At 39.0% G+C, this 15363-nt stretch overlaps 1 protein-coding gene across 2 annotated transcripts in view; it reads left to right on the top strand.

Annotated features, from left to right (window-relative positions):
- Positions 1-15363, top strand: part of UNC13C (unc-13 homolog C) — a 476401-nt gene that overhangs the window by 233243 nt on the left and 227795 nt on the right. The window lies entirely within an intron of this gene.

Below are 15363 nucleotides of genomic sequence, written 5' to 3'. Positions count from 1 at the left end.
AAAAGATGCAACAGTTTTTTGGCTAACTTTGTGACATCATGCTATCGAGTGAGATTATTTCGTTTGTCAATACTTGTTGTATACATCACACACTTCTATAATGCATTAATTAGCAAATCTTTGGTTGGAATGACAACATAGATACTGAAATCTTGGTTATGTTATGACTCCCTCATGTGGGGATGAGCAACCCAAAGTCAAGTCTAATGGTGAACTGATCTGTTTTGTTTGTTGAACTGGGTCAAATTAAAATAATTGTAGCCATTGTGATAGTAAATTCTTCTTAATTGTCTTTTAAACATCTATTTTCCTGTGCAATGTACAGGAAAGAGACCTCATTTTTGAAAGAATGACATTTAGGAGTAGATTTTTGAAGGCACAGGTGGCAGGTGGGTGCTTAACTCTCACTGCTAGTCAATAGGAGTTAGGAGCCTGATCGCTATTTTTGCCTTTGAAAATCTTGCCTTTAATGCCTTGCTGAGTGAGAATCAACTCAACATAAGGAACAAGGGACCCAAAAGGAGGTCATGAGGTGTGTCTGAAAAACTTGGTCTTGCCAAGGAAAATATTACCATATGCTTGTACTGGGCATTCCCCTGGCAGCTGATGTGAAACTGTCTTCACGCTGGTTTGCAGGGAAGGGTCGTCATCATCACATGTGTACTTTGTCACAAACAACTAAAGACCAATTTCAAACTTGAAGTACTTAAGCTATGGGATCCAGTCTAAATCGGTGCTTAGGTATCCATGTACCTGTTCTATTACCAACTGGAACTCTTAAATGTAGAAATGGCTGCCCTAATTTAGGTAGTAACATTTCAATAATGGACCCAGATATTGTAGGTAGCTGATAAGGGAATGGATTTTAGTGTGTGTGAAGACAAGAATCTCTGTGTGCAGTTTGGGATGGTTTGAAAATATTATGATGCATTATACTTAGTATATCAGCACAGAAGTTTCTTGGTTTGTGCTCTGGATATACAGATAAAGAAGAGCCAAGCTGGGAAAATCCATTAAAATAAATTCCTTTTTAATAATGGTACTCTAATGAAATGTGTTAAATGTTGTTTAGATAACTAATATATGTGTGTTACATTGCCTTTATATTTGTTGGTGTCACCTCATTAATCAATATGATGTATATAGAAAGTATATTCCTATAGTGGCCAGTGTTCCTTTTGTTTGTGTGTGTGTGTTTGGATAAGGCAGCAGGCATTAGACTAATGTGTTATAATAAAAATATTGTTAATAAATAATAAAATACCAGAAAATCAAACCCTATCAGAAAAAAAGCTTTACTGTGCATAGAAAAAGCCCCTTTGACTAGAACTGCTTATTACCCAATTTCAAAACTTCCTTTCCTTGCAAATCAATTTCTAAAATCTGCCCGTGGTCATATACTTTGTCTGCATTTTAATTTTTCCTGAGCTATTACCATGTGTTTCACAGACTTCAGAGAAAAAAGCCAAGAAATTTTTCTCAGCTTATCTTTCATTAACACAATGCAAACTAGTCTTATTTTTGTTTAGTATTCAAAAGTTTGTTTATAGTTCAATATTAGACCTCAAACTTTGGTTGTGTATGACCTGTGTCTGGTTTTACACTACCTTTTATGGCCTTCCATCCTGTAATCCTAGGTTCACCCAGAGAATTGGTGAGTTTCCAGCATGAGTTAGACCAGACTTAGGGCTGGTCTAAAACTTAAGCCTGACTGCCCCAAACCCAACCAGCTAGGTATCACCAGGGTTTGAGATGTTATGGCCATACCTCCTTTCCTTGGCTATGCCACCCCCACTGGGGGTCAGGAGAACGGGTGGGCTGTAACCACTATAGCTTTGTTACACATCCCAAGGACTCCCTCACATTGGGGGAATCTTTCACCAGCCAGTTAAGCCAGCTGTGCTGGATGCTGCCGTTTTCTGGCAATGACATCTGTCTGATATAGGACCACTTAGTACAATGTATTACCTGTTTGTGTCTAGTAAGGAGTATATCAGTTTCTTTCCATTTTTCAGCAGGATTGCTATATAGATTCATAGATTCATAGATACTAAGGTCAGAAGGGACCATTCTGATCTAGTCCGACCTCCTGCACAGCGCAGGCCACAGAATCTCACCCACCCACTCCTATGAAAAACCTCACCCATGTCTGAGCTATTGAAGTCCTTAAATCATGGTTCAAAGACTTCAAGGAGCAGAGAAGCCTCCCTCCAGTCAACCATGCCCCATGCTACAGAGGAAGACGAAAAACCTCCAGGGCCTCTCCAATCTGCCCTGGAGGAAAATTCCTTCCCGACCCCAAATATGGCAATCAGCTAAACCCTGAGCATATGGGCAAGATTCACCAGCCAGATACTACAGAAAATTCTTTCCTGAGTAACTCAGATCCCATCAATCTAATATCCCATCTCAGGGGATTAGTCCTATTTACCCTGAATATTTAAAGATCAATTACTTACCAAAATCCCATTATCCCATCATACCATCTCCTCCATAAACTTATCGAGTAGAATCTTAAAGCCAGATAGATCTTTTGCCCCCACGGCTTCCCTTGGAAGGCTATTCCAAAACTTCACTCCTCTGATGGTTAAAAACCTTCGTCTGATTTCAAGTCTAAACTTCCTGGTGGCCAGTTTATACCCATTGGGTCTTGTGTCCACATTGGTGCTGAGCTGAAATAATTCCTCTCCCTCTCCTGTATTTATCCCTCTGATATATTTATAGAGAGCAATCATATCTCCCCTCAACCTTCTTTTAGTTAGGCTAAACAAGCCAAGGTCTTTAAGTCTCCTTTCATAAGACAAGTTTTCCATTTCTCGGATCATCCTAGTAGCCCTTCTCTGTACCTGCTCCAGTTTCAATTCATCCTTTTTAAACATGGGAGACCAGAACTGCACACAGTATTCTAGGTGAGGTCTCACCAGTGCCTTGTATAACGGTACTAAAACCTCCTTATCCCTACTGGAAATGCCTCTCCTGATGCATCCCAAAACCGCATTAGCTTTTTTCACAGCCATATCACATTGGCAGCTCATAGTCATCCTATGATCAATCAATACTCCAAGGTCCTTCTCCTCTTCCGTTACTTCTAATTGATGCGTCCCCAACTTATAGCTAAAATTCTTGTTATTAATCCCTAAATGCATAACCTTACACTTCTCACTATTAAATTTCATCCTATTACTATTACTCCAGTTTACAAGGTAATCCAGATCCTCCTGTATAATATCCCGATCCTTCTCCGAATTGGCAATACCTCCCAGCTTTGTATCATCTGCAAACTTTATTAGCACACTCCCACTTTTTGTGCCAAAGTCAGTAATAAAAAGATTAAATAAGATTGGTCCCAAAACCGATCCCTGAGGAACTCCACTGGTAACCTCCCTCCAACCTGACAGTTCGCCTTTCAGTAGGACCCGTTGCAGTCTCCCCTTTAACCAATTCCTTATCCACCTTTTGATGTTCATATTGATCCCCATCTTCTCCTATTTAACTAATAATTCCCCATGTGGCACGGTATCAAATGCCTTACTGAAATCTAGGTAAATTAGATCCACTGCATTTCCTTTATCTAAAAAATCTGTTACTTTTTCAAAAAAGGAGATTAGGATGGTTTGGCACGATCTACCTTTTGTAAAACCATGTTGTATTTTGTCCCATTTACCATTGACTTCAATGTCCTTAACTAATTTCTCCTTCAAAATTTTTTCCAGGACCTTGCATATTACAGATGTCAAACTAACTGGCCTGTAGTTACCCGGATCACTTTTTTTTCCTTTCTTAAAAATAGGAACTATATTAGCAATTCTCCAATCATTCGGTACTATTCCTGAGTTTACAGATTCATTACAAATTCTTGCTAATGGGCTTGCAATTTCAGGTGCCAATTCCTTTAATATTCTTGGATGAAGATTATCTGGGCCCCCTGTTTTAGTCCCATTAAGCTGTTTCAGTTTCGCTTCTACCTCTGATATGGTAATGTCTACCTCTATATCCTCCTTCCCATTTGTCATGCTACCATTATCCCCAAGATCCTCTTTAGCCTTATTAAAGACTGAGGCAAAGTATTTGTTTAGATATTGGGCCATGCCTAGATTATCTTTAACCTCCACTCCATCCTCAGTGTTAAGCGGCCCCACTTCTTCCTTTTTAGTTTTCTTCTTATTTATATGGCTATAGAACCTTTTACTATTGGTTTTAATTCCCTTTGCAGGGTCCAACTCTACTCGACTTTTAGCCTGTCTCACTTGATCCCTACATGTTCTGACCTCAATTAGGTAGCTTTCCTTGCTGATCCCTCCCATCTTCCACTCCCTGTACGCTTTCTGCTTCTTCTTAATCACCTCTCTAAGATGCTTGCTCATCCAGCTTGGTCTACAACTCCTTCCTATGAATTTTTTTCCCCTTTCTTGGGATACAGGCTTCCGATAGCTTCTGCAGTTTTGATTTAAAGTAATCCCAGGCCTCCTCTACCTTTAGATCCATAAGTTCTTCAGTCCAATCCACTTCCCTAACTAATTTCCTTAATTTTTGAAAGTCAGCCCTTTTGAAATCAAAAACCCTAGTTGCAGATTTATTTTTGTTAATCCTTCCATTTAGTTTGAACTGAATTAGCTCATGATCACTTGAGCCAAGATTGTCCCCTACAACCATTTCTTCTATGAGGTCCTCGCTACTCACCAAAATTAAATCTAAAATGGCATCCCCTCTGGTCGGTTCAGCAACTACTTGATGAAGGAATCCATCAGCTATCGCATCTAGGAAAATCTGAGCCCTATTATTATTATATGCCACAGTATGATATGATGTACTATATTATTATCAAAGACAATTGATGATTCTGAAAAGTAAATCAAATCTCTGGGTTACTTTAGAAAATATAACTGAAAGAGAAATATTTATTTCAGGCAAGGTTTTATGTTTTTATGATAGTTTTAATATATTCTAGTCTGGCCTGGTGTTATGTTATAATTTGATGTTATCAGATAGTAACAAAAATATCTTAATGTTTTTCATATACATGTATTTGCTCTTGTGACATTTGTTACTCTTTTTTCCATATTTTCATAATTTACTAACACTTTATATAACCACATAATATTAGCAATCATTTCTTCAGAAAATACATCCAAATTGGAGCAAATTATAATAATGATCCAGTTTTAAGTTGTATCTGTACATTACATCTGTTAAGAATGCCATTCAAAACATAACAAGTATAATGTTATCTGGTGAACCTCCATGTGCAGTTGTGATGCACATTATCTTCATTATTATGAGAAATGTTCTGAGGTTATCAGTAACACCACAGAATTCTGCAAACCACTCAGGATATTGCAAATACTCAACACTCTGTATTATAGCAGTGTTTAATCTCTGCCCTTCCTCTTGCCCCCCATTCTAAGAAAAATAATCTCTACTGGATATTCCCTTTAATATGTAAAATATTAGCACTATTTTCTTTTTTTTATCCAGAAATAACTTTCCTATGGGAGTGGATAATATGGGTTCCATGTGTCCATATGAAAGAGAAGCTTTATCTTCTCTAAAGTGTAAAGTTCCAGGAGACTAAAGACTACCCAAGAAGTAATAGATAAGGGGTCAAATTCCTGTGCACACAAGCTGCCAGAGCCCCTCTCCTCTCCTGTCTTCCTTGACTAGAATCCACTTCTCTACTTGTAAGAACTAACTACAGTATTCTCCCTGTCATGGCCAGGCACCCCTTACTTGTTGATGTCCTCATTACAATATTCTAGCTATTAACTTATATACCAATTTCTCCCATAAATTAAAATACTAGAATTGAGTAATTCACAGTAGACAATTTATTCAAAAAATGTAGCCTTATTTTCTGCTCACAGAATAGCCACAAGCAGATCAATATTTGTATTTATTCAACAAATATTATTGTGAATTTGTTTACTTCATGGATTGATTGTGAATAGTCTAAGACAGGACTTCTGTTGCTTGCTTGTGATTGGTCAGATATGTCATATAGTATTGTCTCTAATCCCATTTGGATTATCAAATAATTTGGCATGAATATTCTATGGATGCCCATCACTAAAGTAAATTGTGTCCTTTTCCCATGAACATATGAACAAAGGTCTGAGCAGAGCTAGAATGAATTCATTTAAAATCTGGAATTAAAGCTTGCATTTTTCACCCAGCTCTAATCACTGTAAACAAGTTTGCCTGTGTAGGTTTAAGCTTTGGGCCAAAGTTGGAGTCTGTTTTTACTTTATTCAAATCTCTACCTCCATCCTTGGAGTGAAAATTCCTTTCTTCTCTTTTGTTCCCTCTTTTTTATTGTCTGCTCTCCATTCAGTTTGTTGAAATATGCCTTTTCACAACCAAATTGTATATCAGCCATGCTACTCCAGATTGCCTTATGGATTTTCCAAAGCTCAGGCTGAATGGGACAACTTGTGGTGTGTGCATTTGAACTACAGTTTTATAATCTGAAAGACGTTTATATAGTCAGTGTGATGGGTTGGATCACAGAAACCCCCTTGAGGGTGCCAACTGATGTGTCAAGACTACTTCTGCCCCTGCTTTCCCTGCCAGCTTGGGACTCCAGCACCCTGTCTTGCTGAGCCAGACACTCCAGTCTGCTCCAACCCAGACCCAGGTTCTGAACCATGTGCCCCAAAGCTGCAGACTAACAAAGCAACTTAGGAAGTGCTCCTGTCTTTGACACTCAGATGCCCAACTCCCAGTAGGGTCCAAATCCCAAATAAATCTGTTTTACCCTGTATAAAGCATCTACAGGGTAAACTCATAAATTGTTATAGAGGGGGAACACTGATAGAGAGATATGCACAGCTGTTTGTGCCCCCCCCCCAAGTATTAATACATACTTTGGGTTAGTTAATAAGTAAAAAGTGACTGTATTAAATACAGAAAGTAGGATTTAAGTGGTTCCAAGTAGTAACAGACAGAACAAAGTGAATTACCAAGCAAAATAAAATGGAACACACACATCTATGTCTAAGAAAACTGAATACAGATAAAACCTCACCCTTAGAGGAATTCCAGTAAACTTCCTTTTACAGACTGTCAGCAATCTCACACCCCCTGTAGTTACCGTCCTTTGTTCCAGTTTCTTTCCGGTTTCCTTGGGGGTGGAAAGCCAGCTGAAAATACACAGTAATTCAGTTCTGCTGTTTGCTATGTAGGGGGAAAAGTGCTTACCATCAGTGGCAGATTAGCCACTGCTCCAGTGGGGCCCGTGCCCATGGACCCCAGTCAATTAGAGGGTCTCTGGAAAAATGGGTGCCCCATGCCCTGACCTGCTCTGCCTGCCCAGCACTCCTGCTGGGGAGTAGGGTAAGCTCCTGTGACCCAACCCCACTCCCCAGCAGAACGGTGGAGGGGGTTAGGGGGACTGCAGGCAGACAAGGTGGGGAGAGGCTCCCCGCTTGCTCTGGTCCAGGCCCCACAAACCCCTAATCTGCCTCTGCTTACTATGCATGTGATGGCTGTAAAAGAGAAGAAACAAATAAACATAAAAAAAAGGAATTAAAACAGATTATTGAAATGGTCAGTCCTGTTTGAAGAGGACTTTTGCTGCAAAATTCAAAATAGTTGAATAGATATTCATGTTCCTTTGGCAACTTTATGTGCCTTAGGCCCATTATTTTCCCTATTGCTGATATAATAATATAATGGCTGTCCCTTTGTACAAAATACCCTTTCCAGGAGGAATAAAATATTTCTCATAAACAAAAATGATCCAGAGTTACACTAATAAGGATTTTTTTTAAATAGGGTTATTAACTATCGTGCTTCAGGGTATAAGACAGCCTCTATCTGAGGGGGTGAGGAAGAAACATGCCATATAGGCAGGTTCTCATACATGTCTTCAGGTTTTTTAGCACCTTCCTCTGAAACATCTGCTACCAGCTATCATCAGAAACATGGTGCTAGGTGGACCGTAGGTCTGATCTGGTATGGTAATTCTTATCTCCTTATGAGCTGGTTAAAAATTAATCATCTAAGAATTATATAATTTAATCTCTACATGTATATCATCAATACTTGCCATCCAAGATTTAAATTTTAGCACAAAGGCCTGAGGTTTTAGGAGGTTTAATTCTAAGATTACAAGCATGGATTTGTTTTATGCTGTACAAACCTTTTTCTTTGACCCAGCTCAATATTTAAATAATCCTGTGCTTTATTTCTAAGAGTGCGTACAAAATTCAACAGTAGTGTGCCATTTGGAGGGAAATGTCTGTTTATATATGTTAATGCTTCTAGTGCTTCCCCACATAAGCCATTCATACAGCCAAGTAGCACATGGGATTTTTATCTGCCTCTGGAAATATGTCCCCGTCTTTCATATAAATCAGTTTTGGTTAATTGAAATGGCATAACACTTGAAAGCACAAAATGTTTAGAAAGTAGAATATATTTGGTGCATCATGGTGATAGAGAAATAATTAGATAAACATTCATAAAAGGAAAAATGTGACTATCCAAATTTTATCCTCTTTCCAAATCATGTGAGCGATAAGTATCATTTATTGAGTACTCTAATGTGTTGCTTGCCACATAACAGCATAATTAATGTAAATACAGGTTTTTTCCTAACAGAATTAGGGAAGAATAAACTAGTAAAGAAACAGTAGTGTTCTGTTCTGTAAATATAGTTTGAGGTACATATGACACAATAGAAAAACAGTTGTTCCCTTTGGAAATTCCAACAAACTCCACCATAATCCATCACTTGGCAAGTAGTGATTTATACTGGTCGCTATAGTTCCAAGTGAAAAAGTGGACTTTGACTCTTGCATTGCCCAAACACATAGCTTCTGATTGGAACTAGTTGAAAATGTCTGGCAAGAGCTTCAGCTAATGTAAATCAGCATATTTATATTGACTTCAGTAGAACTATGCCAATTTATACTAGCTCAGGAACTGATATTTGGAATATAAATTTCTGTTAAAATATTTAAATGGATGAGTTTTATTGGATCGTCAGCCAGCACTATGCTTGTAAAGTATGTATGAATGTAGAGAGCTCTGTTCATATTTCTTAGTTGAAAAATAATCATTGTAGATAGCTGATGTTGACAAAGAAATGCCTTACATTTAAAGCACTTTCAGAAGACTACAAAATTGTTAAATCTATTTTTAAAGAATGTTGTAAACTAGGAGCTAGAGTTCTCAAGGAGTGCAAAGTACTGCACATAGTGGTATGTTCTGCATTTCAGCTGAATAAGACTCTTATCCTGCTTATCTTTATCTAGGGGGCTGGTCTCAAACCAGCAAGAAGCTTTTAACTGAACCAGTGTTGGAGTTCAAATCTCATTACATTTAACCTAAAACTTAATTCCAAAAATGGGGAAATAAATAATATATGACAGATTTCAGAGTAGCAGCCATGTTAGTCTGTATTCGCAAAAAGAAAAGGAGTACCCGTGGCACCTTAGAGACTAACAAATTTATTAGAGCATAAGCTTTCGTGAGCTACAGCTCACTTCATCGGATGCATTTGGTGGAAAAAGCAGAGGAGAGATTTATTTAATAATATATGGTAATTCTAATCCCAGGTAGGACCCAGACACTAAACTATTTTTACACATTACCATGGTTCCAATAACTCCACACCTCATTACGTCAAATTATTACATGAATAAAGGTAATATTTGTTGAATATACTGTTTAGAATTGAAACATCCCTAGAGTATATGCAGATCTAAGCCCATTGTTGGTAAACTGAAAATCAGTGTACCCAGACCTAATTGCCTTCCTTTAAGGTGTGTGCACTGATCTAATATTGTGTATAAAACTAGACGTGGCTTTACTTGCCTACGAAACCCAGTCATGAGAGATCACATCATCTAGCTAACGCAGATCAAATGTGACCCACGTTTGCCTTCCAATGGGGAAGAAAGGGATTATGTCATTCATTTTGCTTTTTAATCAGTAGTGACTCTGTTTGGTAGAGCTGACTGTCAATTGATGTTGAGGCTTTCATCTCATTGCTGAGCATGCTGCCTGAAATGTGCATTGTTTGAACGTTATTGTTCTGTAGTTCAGTGGTTCTCAGACCTATTTGATCATGCTGCCGCCTTTTTGTCTGTAGTAGTTTACACTCCAGCCCCCTACTCCCGGTGCCTGGCCAGCAGCCATTGCTCTCTGGGCACCCAACTCTGAAGGTAGAGCGGAGAGCAGTGGCTGTTGGCTGGGCTCCCAGCTCTGAAGGCAGCACCACCACCATCACCAGTGCAAAAGTAAGGGTGGCATGGTATGGTATTTCCAACCTTACTTCTCTGCTGCTGCTGGTGGTGGCGGTGCTGCTTTCAGATCTGGGGGCCTGTCCAACAGCCGCTGTTCTCAGCCACCCAGCTGTGAACGTGCACATTAAACATTTTTTCCTTAAAACTTCTCTTGCCCACCCAGAATACATTTCATGCTCCCGCTCCCCCACCCCCAGTTTGAGAATCTCTGCAGAAATTCATAGGTACAACAAGAGTTCCCCTTCTATTGATCACTCAGTGATATCCCAGATACTGAGCCTCACTCAAACTGATAGCACATGTTGACCCTACTCATCATTTGCCCACAACTGCGACTTTGATTCAAGACTCAATTATCTTCTTTTTCCATGAACATGTGTTTCCCACCATGCTTGGAATCTAAATAGTACCTCTTGCGCTCATGCTAGTCTTCAGTCTGCTGTTACATTTTCCCTCTGAACCCTTTCAGTTCAAGGAGGGGTTAGTATCTGATTTCTGATATGATCAAAGGGAAATGCTGTAGATCCAACAAATTGAAGGACAAAAGGAGATAGACAGAAAATACCATTTTTCTTCTACTGGCATATGTAGAACTTGACTGACAACAGCTTGTGTTGGCTTCCATTGGTACTTTTTCTTTCTGATCTTGCCACTGCAGATGGGATTTTCTGTAATTCCTTCAGGTTGTGTCCATAGTGTACTACTTGTTAAAATTCTGCTTGTAATAAGTCTAGACACTGCGTGCTTTTGTTTGTTTTATTTTTACTCTGAATTGATTATGTTATTAGTAACATGCTTTGAAGCAAACTATGTAGTATGATCCAGCTAACTACAGGCCAGTTAGTTTGACATCTGTAGTATGCAAGGTCCTGGAAAATTTTTTTGAAAACTACGTAGTTTTCATACAAAGGAAAAACAGCTGGTACTTTATCCTCACTGATCACAGATTCATAGATTCATAGATTCTAAGGTCAGAAGGGACCATTCTGATCATCTAGTCCGACCTCCTGCACAGCGCAGGCCACAGAATCTCACCCACCCACTCCTATGAAAAACCTCACCTATGTCTGAGCTATTGAAGTCCTTAAATCATGGTTTAAAGACTTCAAAGAGCAGAGAAGCCTCCCTCAAGTCAACCATGCCCCATGTTACAGAGGAAGGTGAAAAACCTCCAGGGCCTCTCCAATCTGCCCTGGAGGAAAATTCCTTCCCGACCCCAAATATGGCAATCAGCTAAACCCTGAGCATATGGGCAAGATTCACCAGCCACATACTACAGAAAATTCTTTCCTGAGTAACTCAGATCCCATCAATCTAATATCCCATCTCAGGGGATTAGTCCTATTTACCCTGAATATTTAAAGATCAATTACTTACCAAAATCCCATTATCCCATCATACCATCTCCTCCATAAACTTATCAAGTAGAATCTTAAAACCAGATAGATCTTTTGCCCCCACTGCTTCCCTTGGAAGGCTATTCCAAAACTTCACTCCTCTGATGGTTAGAAACCTTCATCTAATTTCAAGTCTAAACTTCCTGGTGGCCAGTTTATACCCATTTGTTCTTGTGTCCACATTGGTGCTGAGCTGAAATAATTCCTCTCCCTCTCCTGTATTTATCCCTCTGATATATTTATAGAGAGCAATCATATCTCCCCTCAACCTTCTTTTAGTTAGGCTAAACAAGCCAAGCTCCTTAAGTCTCCTTTCATAAGACAAGTTTTCCATTCCTCGGATCATCCTAGTAGCCCTTCTCTGTACCTGCTCCAGTTTCAATTCATCCTTTTTAAACATGGGAGACCAGAACTGCACACAGTATTCTAGGTGAGGTCTCACCAGTGCCTTGTATAATGGTACTAAAACCTCCTTATCCGTACTGGAAATGCCTCTCCTGATACATCCCAAAACCGCATTTGCTTTTTTCACAGCCATATCACATTGGCAGCTCATAGTCATCCTATGATCAACCAATACTCCAAGGTCCTTCTCCTCTTCTGTTACTTCTAATTGATGCGTCCTCAACTTATAACTAAAATTCTTGTTATTAATCCCTAAATGCATAACCTTACACTTCTCACTATTAAATTTCATCCTATTACTATTACTCCAGTTTACAAGGTAATCCAGATCCTCCTGTATAATATCCCGATCCTTCTCCGAATTGGCAATACCTCCCAGCTTTGTATCATCTGCAAACTTTATTAGCACACTCCCACTTTTTGTGCCAAGGTCAGTAATGAAAAGATTAAATAAGATTGGTCCCAAAACCGATCCCTGAGGAACTCCACTGGTAACCTCCCTCCTACCTTTCAGTAGGACCCGTTGCAGTCTCCCCTTTAACCAATTCCTTATCCACCTTTTGATGTTCATATTGATCCCCATCTTCTCCAATTTAACTAATAATTCCCCATGTGGCATGGTATCAAATGCCTTACTGAAATCTAGGTAAATTAGATCCACCGCATTTCCTTTATCTAAAAAATCTGTTACTTTTTCAAAAAAGGAGATTAGGTTGGTTTGGCACAATCTACCTTTTGTAAAACTATGTTGTATTTTGTCCCATTTACCATTGACTTCAATGTCCTTAACTAATTTCTCCTTCAAAATTTTTTCCAGGACCTTGCATACTACAGATGTCAAACTAACTGGCCTGTAGTTACCCGGATCACTTTTTTTTCCTTTCTTAAAAATAGGAACTATATTAGCAATTCTCCAGTCATTCGGTACTACTCCTGAGTTTACAGATTCATTAAAAATTCTTGCTAATGGGCTTGCAATTTCAGGTGCCAATTCCTTTAATATTCTTGGATGAAGATTATCTGGGCCCCCCGATTTAGTCCCATTAAGCTGTTTCAGTTTCGCTTCTACCTCAGATATGGTAATATCTACCTCCATATACTCATTCCCATTTGTCATGCTACCATTAGCCCTAAGATCCTCTTTAGCCTTATTAAAGACTGAGGCAAAGTATTTGTTTAGATATTGGGCCATCCTAGATTATCTTTAACCTCCACTCCATCCTCAGTGTTAAGAGGCCCCACTTCTTCTTTCTTAGTTTTCTTCTTATTTATATGGTTATAGAACCTTTTACTATTGGTTTTAATTCCCTTTGCAAGGTCCAACTCTACTCGACTTTTAGCCTGTCTCACTTGATCCCTACATGTTCTGACCTCAATTAGGTAGCTTTCCTTGCTGATCCCTCCCATCTTCCACTCCCTGTATGCTTTCTGCTTCTTCTTAATCACCTCTCTAAGATGCTTGCTCATCCAGCTTGGTCTACAACTCCTTCCTATGAATTTTTTCCCCTTTCTTGGGATACAGACTTCCGATAGCTTCTGCAGCTTTGATTTAAAGTAATCCCAGGCCTCCTCTACCTTTAGATCCATAAGTTCTTCAGTCCAATCCACTTCCCTAACTAATTTCCTTAATTTTTGAAAGTCAGCCCTTTTGAAATCAAAAACCCTAGTTGCAGATTTATTTTTGTTAATCCTTTCATTTAGTTTGAACTGAATTAGCTCATGATCACTTGAGCCAAGATTGTCTCCTACAACCATTTCTTCTATGAGGTCCTCGCTACTCACCAAAATTAAATCTAAAATGGCATCCCCTCTAGTCGGTTCAGCAACTACTTGATGAAGGAATCCATCAGCTATCGCATCTAGGAAAATCTGAGCCCTATTATTATTACTAGCACTGGTCCTCCAGTCTATATCTGGGAAGTTAAAGTCTCCCATGATCACGCAGTTTCCATTAGTATTTACTTTATTAAAGACATTAAAAAGGGCTCTATCCATATCCAGATTAGATCCCGGAGGTCTATAGCACACCCCAAGCACTATCGTAGGAGAGGCTTTACTAGTTTTCTTCCCCAATGTAATTTTTGCCCAGATGGACTCTGTCTTATCCATTGCATCGCTTCTTATTTCTTTACATTCTACCTCATCATTGATATACAATGCTACTCCACCACCTTTACCTTTGTTTCTGTCTTTCCTAAACAACACATACCCTTCAATACCTGTAGTCCAGTCATGACTATTATTCCACCATGTTTCTGTTATCCCTATAATATCTGGTTTCACTTCCTGCACCAGTAGCTCTAGTTCCTCCATTTTGTTACCTAGGCTCCTCGCATTGGTGTATAAACATCTTAATTTTTGCTGTTTGGCCTCGCTCACATTTTGTACCCTATTAGGCACAGTCATTCTACAGCCAGTATAACCTATTAGACTAGTATCCACACCGCCCTTGCTCCTTATATACATTCTCTTATCCTATCACGGTAGGCATTTGACAATTAATATGGGAAAACTGAAAAGGAGTACTTGTGGCACCTTAGAGACTAACAAATTTATTTGAGCATAAGCTTTTGTGAGCTACAACTCCGATGAAGTGAGCTGTAGCTCACGAAAGCTTATGCTCAAATAAATGTGTTAGTCTCTAAGATGCCACAAGTACTCCTTTTCTTTTTTGCGAATACAGACTAACACAGCTGCTACTCTGAAACCTATGGGAAAACTGATAGTAATCTGATGATGGAAAAAATGTGTATCTTGCTTTTGAGAGACTGTTCAATATAACAGTCCTGTTCATCCCCTTTTTAGAGTGCACTGTTTGTCTGGGTTTTTATACAGAACCGTAAACTTTTTTGAGCAAATGGTTATTTGAGGAAAGCTAGGTCAAAGCAATGCATTTTACATTTTTGTATTGAAGATATTGAGATTTGTGGTGATTCTAAGATGATCTGGCAGTGAATTCCACTATAATGGGCTGGCTTCCAAGAAAGCTCTGGCTCCAGCTGCCACGAGTCTCACTTCTGTGGTTGATAATTCTATTGTTCTAATGAAATATAGCCATTGAGCTCTGGTGGTCACAATAATTCAATGAGGACAGTTTGTTCTAGGTAATGAGGAACTCGCCTTTCTATAGCTTCCTTCATGGCCTGATACAATATCACTTCTAGAGAAGCCAAAAAAAAAATTCCCAATAAAATACTGATCTGAATACATTCCCAATAAAATACTGAACAGATATCTCAATAGTGATTAGTGCCAATATTGCTTAAAGCCAGAACAGTCTGGTGAGAGGGTTGTTATGTGCTTACATGCCTTCA

Source organism: Dermochelys coriacea, chromosome 10 (assembly GCF_009764565.3).
Source record: "Dermochelys coriacea isolate rDerCor1 chromosome 10, rDerCor1.pri.v4, whole genome shotgun sequence".
Classification (NCBI taxonomy): Eukaryota; Metazoa; Chordata; order Testudines; family Dermochelyidae; genus Dermochelys; species Dermochelys coriacea.
The sequence above is the reverse complement of the archived record's forward strand: the minus strand, read 5'-3'. Positions and strand labels throughout refer to the sequence as shown.